Source organism: Oncorhynchus nerka, linkage group LG3 (genome assembly GCF_034236695.1).
Source record: "Oncorhynchus nerka isolate Pitt River linkage group LG3, Oner_Uvic_2.0, whole genome shotgun sequence".
Taxonomy (NCBI): domain Eukaryota; kingdom Metazoa; phylum Chordata; class Actinopteri; order Salmoniformes; family Salmonidae; genus Oncorhynchus; species Oncorhynchus nerka.
In genome coordinates this window covers 34,773,703-34,782,554 of record NC_088398.1, presented here as the reverse complement: position 1 = coordinate 34,782,554, position 8,852 = coordinate 34,773,703, and the positions used below count along the sequence as shown (strand labels likewise).

At 40.8% G+C, this 8,852-nt stretch overlaps 1 long non-coding RNA gene across 1 annotated transcript; it reads right to left on the bottom strand.

Moving 5' to 3' along the window:
- Positions 1-225: 225 nt before the first annotated feature.
- LOC135563313 (uncharacterized) lies at positions 226-1,421 on the bottom strand. The gene is made up of 2 exons (XR_010460313.1): positions 1,103-1,421; positions 226-737 (listed from the first exon to the last, which is right to left on the bottom strand). It is a non-coding gene; the product is annotated as an uncharacterized LOC135563313 (long non-coding RNA).
- Positions 1,422-8,852: the final 7,431 nt, after the last annotated feature.

Sequence of the window (8,852 nt, the reverse complement as noted above, 5' to 3'; positions counted from 1 at the left end):
TGCCCTGTGGGGAATCCGCGGAATTGCTACAGCAATGTAATGCCTGGTCATGGTGTTCTGCCAGGGTATGGAGTCCCTCCATAAGACATTGAAGCAACTCCTTGTGTCTTCCAATGGTGGCTCCTTGCAGGGAGACAGCATTGTAGAGTTGGTCGGAGTCTGCTGGGTCAGTCATGGCCAGTTCATACTATCACGTTTCAGGAGAAGACTCAGATGCAGACAGTGTCGAAGTAATACAAGTTTATTACTAGAACAGGGGGCAGGCGAAACGATAGGTCAAGGACAGGCAGAGGTCAGTTATCCAGATCAGAGTCCATAGGGTATAGAAGGCAGGCAATCTCGCGGTCAGGACAGGCGGAAGTCAATAATCCAGGGTGGTGTGACAAGGTACAAAACGACAGGCTCAAGTTCAGGGCAGGCAGAAATGGTCAACAGGAAAACAGGAAGTAAAAAAAGACAGGAGCAAGGGAAAAACCGCTGGTAGGCTTGACAAAGAAAATGAACTGGTAACAGACAGACGGAGAACATCGGTATAAATACACTAGGGATAATGGGGAAGATGGCTGACACCTGGAGGGGGGTGGAGACAAGCACAAAGACAGGTGAAACAGATCAGGGTGTGACAAAAGGATTGTCTTTTTCTCCCCTTTTTAACTTTGCAAGTAACAACAACTGTCTTCATATGTTTCTTTCTTGTAAGCATTTTCCCATTCCGGAGTCTGAGATCTTGGGGAAATCTATGGTAGAGAAGAATGTATGACAATTTAGCATTAGACACTATGTTACCCTATAAGAGTTATTTGTATTTAACATCTACAGATTTGTATTTATTATGGATCCCAATTAGCTACAGGCAAGGCAGCAGCTACTCTTCCTGGGGTCCAGCAAAAGTAAGACCGTTATACAATTTCAAAAACATTACATTCACAACAGATTTCACAACACATTAAGTCTGTGCCCTCAGGCGCCTACTCTACGAAGACATATCTACAGCAAAAACACCATGCGTACGTGTGTATAGTGTATATGGTATTGTGTATGTGTATGCATGTGTCTGGTCATTGACCAGGGCCTGCCATGTAGTTCTGGGCTGATCCCTCACCTTCCTGATGATCATTGATGCCCCACGAGGAGAGATCTTGCATGGAGCCCCAGACCGAGGGTGATTGACCGTCATCTTGAACTTCTTCCATTTTCTAATAATTGCACCAACAGTTGTTGCCTTCTCACCAAGCTGCTTGCCTGTTGTCCTGTAGCCCAGCTTTGTGCAGGTCTACAATTTTATCCCTGATGTCCTTACACAGCTCTCTGGTCTTGGCCATTGTGGAGAGGTTGGAGTCTGTTGATTGAGTGTGTGGACAGGTGTCTTTTATACAGGTAACGAGTTCAAACAGGTGCAGTTAATACCTGTAATGAGTGGAGAACAGGAGGGATTCTTAAAGAAAAACTAACAGGTCTGTGAGAGCCGGAATTCTTACTGGTTGGTAGGTGATCTTACTTATGTCATGCAATAAAATGTAGATTAATTACTTAAAAATCATAAAGTGATTTTTGTTTTAGATTCCGTCTCTCACAGTTGAAGTGTACCTATGATAAAAATGACAGACCTCTACAGGCTTTGTAAGTAGGAACACCTGCAAAATTGGCAGTGTATCAAATACTTGTTGTCCCCACTGTATGTTCAAGTAAGCTATTAACACTTTTCTGGGATACTTGCATGTTTTCATTGCTTTACTGGGAAGCTTAGCAGAAGTAGATATTCTCATGTTATTTATGTTAGTGCAAGGTGAGCTGCACACAGTGGACTTCCTACTAGGGCACAACGCCTCAGCGCTAACAGTATAACTCTGGTTCATAGGCACATGATTTCAGCATACAATAACTGTAGGATCAGCAGAGGCATTCAGGGCAGTTAAAGGGACATCATTTAGGTTACTTACATTGTGTCTACCAATGCCTCCAGTTTAATGTACATTTGCTAAAGCATTATGAAGACTCAGTGACACAATGGTAGGGATTAACTGAGCTGGGCTTGGGTCATTGATAAGTCATTGTCTCAATACAGCCTTATGCTGGGAAAGGATCCAGGAACCCAAATTATTTGTGTGGATCCCATCCTCCTTATAAAATGTTTTGTTTCCAAATGGTATGGAAATTGTCAACAAAAGTTACACCCACAGAGCTGCAGTAACCACGTAGTCAGTTCTGAAGAGAGAGAATCCTACTAAAGCGTTCAATGCCATGATTCAGAGAGGGCACAGGGCCAGATATTAGTGTCTAGCAGAGAGTCAATCAGCTCTTTAAAATTCAGTTTCAACTGTTCGGAGCTGCCCTTCATAATGTAATTAAAACCCACATAGACTACGATAGAATAGATGTCCATGTCCTGCCGTAGTACATTTGGGGGCAGCTTAGTAATGTCTTTTACTTGAGCTCCGGGATAGGACATTGTCTTTGGGATAGGCATCCAGCAATCGCGAACACCATCCAGCCACCGGTGTAGAAAAGGTAAACATTCCACTCTGCGTTTTTACTACAGTTTCTTATGCAATCTGGCAACCTGCCTGATCAGGAAACCCACCTCAAGCCTAGTTTTTCCAGAAACAAAGCGTAGTAGATACAGCTCCTACAGCGCTGGAACCGTACATTTATTTCTCCAGACGAAGAGGGATCCATTGTAAATCTAATCTTGGACAAACTTTGTAAGCTTGATATGACGCTACAAAGCTATTTTCAGGTCTCTCAAGTGATGTTCGATCACGTTCAAGTCTGGGCTCTAGCTTGGCAACTCAAGGACATTCAGAGACTTGTCCCGAAGACACTGCTGTGTTGTCTTGGCTGTGTGCTTAGGGTCGTGGTCCTGTTGGAAGGTGATCCTTTGCCCCAGTCTGAGGTCCTGAGCGCTCTGGAGCAGGTTTTCATCAAGGATTTCTCTGTACTTGGTTCATCTTTCCCTCGATCCTGATTAGTCTCTGTCCCTGCTGCTGAAAAACATACCCACAGGATCATGCTGCCACCAACATGCTTCACCATGTTTCCAGGATTCCTCCAGACATGACGCTTGGCACTCAGGCCAAAGAGGTCAATCTTGGTTTCATCAGACCAGAGAATCTTGTTCTCTCTCATGATCTGAGTGTCCTTTTGTGCCTATTGGCAAACTCCAAGCGGGCTGTCACCTGCCTTTTACTGAGGAGTGGCTTTCATCTGGCCACTCTAGCATAAAGGGCTGATTGGTGGAGTGTTGCAGAGATGGTTGTCCTTCTGGAAGGTTCTCCCAGTTCCACAGAGGAACTCTGGAGCTCTGTCAGAATGATCATCGGGTTCTTGGTCACCTCTAGGAAGAGTTTTGGTAGTTCCAAACTTCTTCCATTTAAGAATGATGGAGGCCACTGTGTTCTTGGGGACCTTTGATGTTGCAGGCATTTTTTGGTACCCTTCCCCAGATCTGTGCCTCGACACAATCCTGTCTCGGAGCTCTACGGACAATTCCTTCAACCTCATTGTTTGTTTTTTTCTCTGACATGCACTCTCAACTGTGGGACCTTATATAGACAGGGGTGTGCCTTTCCAAATCATTTTGAATTTACCACAGGTGTACTCCAATCAAGTTGCAGAAACATCTCAAGGAAGATCAATGGTAACAGGGATGCATCTTTGCTCAATTTTGAGACTATTAGCAAAGGGTCTGAAAACTTATGTAAATAAGGCATTACATTTTTTTTGTGGTGCACAGTTTTATAAAAACAGTTTTTTTTCTGTGTCATTATGTGTGGTGTCAACATTTGTTGTTGGCATTTAATGCCTAAGTTTCTTAAAACCTGTTGGGGCTAGGGGGCAGCATTTTCACTTTTGAATGAAAGGCGTGCCCAGAATAAACTGCCTCCTACTCTTTCCCAGATGGGAATGTATCCGTATTATTATTACTGGTGGATAGAAAACACTTTGAAGTTTCTAAAACTGTTTGAATTATGTCTGTAATGATAACAGAACTCATATGGCAGACAAAAACCTGAGAAGAAATCCAAACACGAAGTGAGAACTCAATTTTGAAAACAGTGCCATTTGACGTCCATCTTAGATATGGATGAGCATGCACTTCCTAGGGCTTCCACAAGATGTCACCATCTTTAGATTCTGGATGTATGATTCTACTATAAGGGAGGGGCTCATAATAGCTTCTAATAGCTCTTTGAGTGGGTGGTCTGGCAGAAAGCCTCGGTCTCATTGCGCGTGGTCATGAGTGAGTGTTCTTCTGTTCCGATGCGTTTCTTCAGACAATTAAATTCTCAGGTTGGAACCTTATTGCTGATTAATGTTTAAAACATCCTAAATATGGATTGCATACATCATTTGACTTGTTTCTACGATCTGTAACGGAACTTTTTTTTTTGTCTGGAGGAATTGCTCGTGCTTTTTGAGGATTGAATGCTGGGCTGAACAAGCTAACAACAAGTGGCTAAATGATGGGCTTTATGGAACTTTATGGAACAAATCAGTCATTTATTGTCGAACTGGGATTCCTGGAACTGCCTTCTGATGAAGATATTCAAAGGTAAGTGAATATTTATAGTTGCTTACAAGTATTAGTATTTATTGTTGCTTCTGTTGACGCCAAAATGGCTGCTATTTCTTTGGCTAATTTGGTTTCTGAGCACCGTTCTCAGATTATTATTTTTCCGTAAAGTTTTTTTGAAATCTGACACAGCGGTTGCATAGAGGATACGTTTATCTTTAATTCTGTGAATAACACAACTGCTGCAAAGAAACCACTACTAAAGGACACCAATAATAAGAAGAGCCTCGCTTCTTTTATCAATGTTTATTGTGAGTATTTCTGCAAAATCACCGGATGTTTTGGAATCAAAACATTACGGCACATAACGCGCAAATGTAAACAGATTTTTTTTATATATACAGTATATATGCACATTATCGAACAAAACACACAATACATGTATAACATGATGTCCTATGAGTGTCATCCGATGGAGATAATCAAAGTTTAGTGATTGTCCTAGGGTGTTCCCCATCGGGGAATGCTAGCCATAACAGGTTTTAATCTTGCCAATGGAAAAATCGTTAAAGTTGTTGACAATATTAGTGGGTTTTGTGAAGAATGAGCCATCTGATTCAATGAATGATGGAGCTAAGTTTGACTTTTGCCCAAATTTTCATTTAAGGGGCTCCAAAGCTTTTTACTATCATTCTACATATCATTTAGTTTTGTTTTATAATACAGTTCATTCTTTTTTTTTAGTTTAGTAACTCGATTTCTCAATTTGCAGTCAATTATTTGCCATACCTTTTGCCTCACGCATCTCAACCATTGCATTTTTGTTATTCCTCAACTATCCAAGGGGATTTAACAGCTTTACCGTCAATTTATTGATGGGTGCATGCTGTTAGTAACTGGAGCACAGGAATAATTATTTAAATACTTTTTACAGTCAACGTCTTAATGGGTGCATGCTTATTAGCTTAACTAGAATACTGGAAGAAAATTATTTTCTTTTGGTGTATTGCACTTGTTAATGTATGAAAGTTACATATTTCAAAAAAATATTTTTCAATTTTGCGCGCTGCCTTTTCAGAGGAATGTACCCCTGAAGTTAATAAAAACTGCAACATCTTACGTATGTTTCACTGAGTTGTGGCTGAACAACGACATGGATAATATATAGTTGGCTGGGTCTTCTGTGCATCTGCAAAGATAGAACATCTTTCTCCGGTAAGACAAGGGGAGGAAGTCTGTGTCTATGTTTAAATAACAGGTGGTGCACAAAATGTAATGTTAAGGAAGAATTAAGGTTTTGCTGACCTAAGGTAGAGTATCTAATGATAAGCTGTACACCATATAGTTTTCATCTATATTTTTCATAGCTGTCTATTTACCACCACAAACAACTGCTGGCACTAAGACCGCACTCAACGAACTGTATAAAGCCATATAAGCAAACAAGAAAATGCTCATCCAGAGGCAGCGCTCCGAGATGCGGGGACTTTAATGCATGCCAACTTAAATCCGTTTTACCTAATTTATACCAGTATGTTACATGTGCAACAAGAGGGAAATAAAACTATAGACCGCCTTTACTCTAACACAGAGACGCATACAAAGCTCTCCCTCGCCCTCCAACCGACCATATCTCTATCCTCCTGATTCCTGCTTACAAGGTCAATCTAAAGCAGGACGTACTAGTGACTCGCTCAATACAGAAGTGGTCAGATGACGCACATGCTAAGCTACAGGACTGTTTTGTTAGAACAGACTGGAATATGTTCCGGGATTCTTACAATGGCATTGAGGAGTGTGGCAGGGCTTGCAAACTATTACAGACTATAAAGGGAAGGACAGCCACGATCTGCCCAGTACCACAAGCCTACCAGATGGGCTAAATGTGACTCACCACCTGGATTCGGTCTTATGTAGCAAAATGTGAAATTGTGTTTTTTACATTGGATAAAATTAGAGACTCAGAGCTACATAATGGTATATCATACACTGCATTTGAGGAACAATGGGAAAGAAATTCTGCTTGGAAAGTAGATCAGCTTGTAAGCTGACTTTTGAGAAAATCACCTTTTGAATGTCTTGGTATCTAGTGAAGAGCTCTTCTTCATCTACATCCATTCAGCATCGTTCACACCATCTTAAGCTTTAGCCCCATCCATCTCGTTTCGCTCTCTGAGCGCACACTTGACGCTCTGGCCGATGATTTGTTTACCTCTGGATAACATTAACCAGCTCTGCTGGCAACAATTTCATTAAGCTTTTTTGCAGACGTTTACTGACACCGGCCATATTCAACGGGTGTTGTACACAAGTCACGTAACGTTAGCTAATGAGCCAGCCAGCCAATGTTAGCTAGTTAAACACCAATGAACAAAGTGCCAACAATGCCTAACATTAGGCTCTAACTAGAAAAGCAAACAGCTCTGGGAAACAAATAATAACCTCCGCTAGAGAGCTAATATTAGCAAGCTAGCTAACAATACACTTTAGCTTAAGACATTTGGCTAGTTCGGTAAACAATGAAACTATCTAGGTAAGCAATGTTTAAGATCACACATGTCACGCAACTTTAGCTAACGAGCCAGCCAGCTAACGTTAGCTAGTTTAACAACAATGAACAAAGTGCCAACAATGCCTAACATTAGGCTCTAATTAGAAAAGCAAAAAGCTCTGGGAAACAAATAATAACATCCGCTAAGGAGCCAACTAGCTAATGTTAGCTAGCTAGCTAACAATACTCTTTAGATTTAAGACATATCTAGCTAGCTAGCTGAACAATGAACCTACCTATGTAACCAATGTTTAAGATCACACACGTCACATAACGAGCCAGCCAGCTAATGTTAGTTAGTTAAACAATGAGCAATGTGCCAACAATGCCACAGTGCTGGGCGCTAACCAACCAGGTCCAATACTAATAACTAGCTAACATTAGGCTCTAACTAGAAAAGCAAACAGCTCTGGGAAACAAATAATAACGTCAGCTATGGAACCAGTCAGCTAATGTTATTTAGCTAGCTAACAGTACACTTTAGCTTGGAATGAAACCACTTTCTGTCAAAATTAGAAACGTGTAATATCTGAAAATGTAGCTAGCTAACGCTGGACTATCTTACCTGTATACATCATCATGCATGTCAGGAATGCCATACCACGGTTGCCCTTAGTTTTAAGATGTAATCGAGACACGTGTTTTCTCCATCTCTTTAGCTATCATACTCTAATTCCACTGATTTCAAAACTTGATCCTCCAGAAAGTGGAGAGCAACACTAATGAAGCTCCACTACACAATACATAAAAAGAATAAGCTGCGTTCGACAGGATTACCAACACAGACTGACGAGCTCAAATAGACAGAAGCCGTCTATATGGCAGACCAATCCAAACTCCTCTCTCGGGAAGTCAAGCCCACTATTATCTCAGCCAATCATGGCTAGTGGGAAGGTTGCCCACTTGTTCTGTGCCTTAAAACCAACAAGGCTCGTAATTTAACAATGTTATTCCTGTTTACAGATTGCATACAAGTTTGTTATTTAAGGATCAAGAAAGTTCACATGTTCGAAGGCATTTCTGCCAAAAAATGCGTTTTGATAAAAAAACATTTTTTTACGTTCAAACGGCTCTCATGTGAAGTCGTGACTTGCGACCTACTGTCACGTTCGTCATAATGATGAGACCAAGGCGCGGCATGAGTAGAGTTCCACATAATTTCAATAAATCGAAATTCACTGAACAAAACAACAAACATCCAAACGAAACGTGACGCTACTGATGTGCACGAAGGCAACTATGCATAGACAAGATCCCACAACACAAATGAGGAAAATGGCTACCTAAATATGATCCCCAATCAGAGACAATGATAAACAGCTGTCTCTGATTGGGAACCATATCAGGCCAACATAGACATACAATAAACCCTAGACATACAAAAAATAGAGTACCCACCCTAGTCACACCCCGACCTAACCAAAATATATAGAAAAACAGATATCTGATGTCAGGGCTTGACACCTACGCCTAGTTTCCTGAATTGGATCACATATATACACTACCGTTCAAAAGTTGGGGATCACTTAGAAATGTAGATATTCCATAAAGAATCTGCAGTTTCCAGCTAAAATAATAATTTACAACATTAACAATGTCTACACCTTTTAATGGACAAATAATGTGCTTTTCTTTCAAAAACAAGGACATTTCTAAGTGACCCCAAACGTTTGAACGGTAGTGTCTATTTCCTGAGCTTTGTTATTTCTCATAGATATAGAAACTTCAAAACCTTATTCCTTATGATTTATTTGCCATTTATGAATGTGTTATTCAATGCGTTTACAT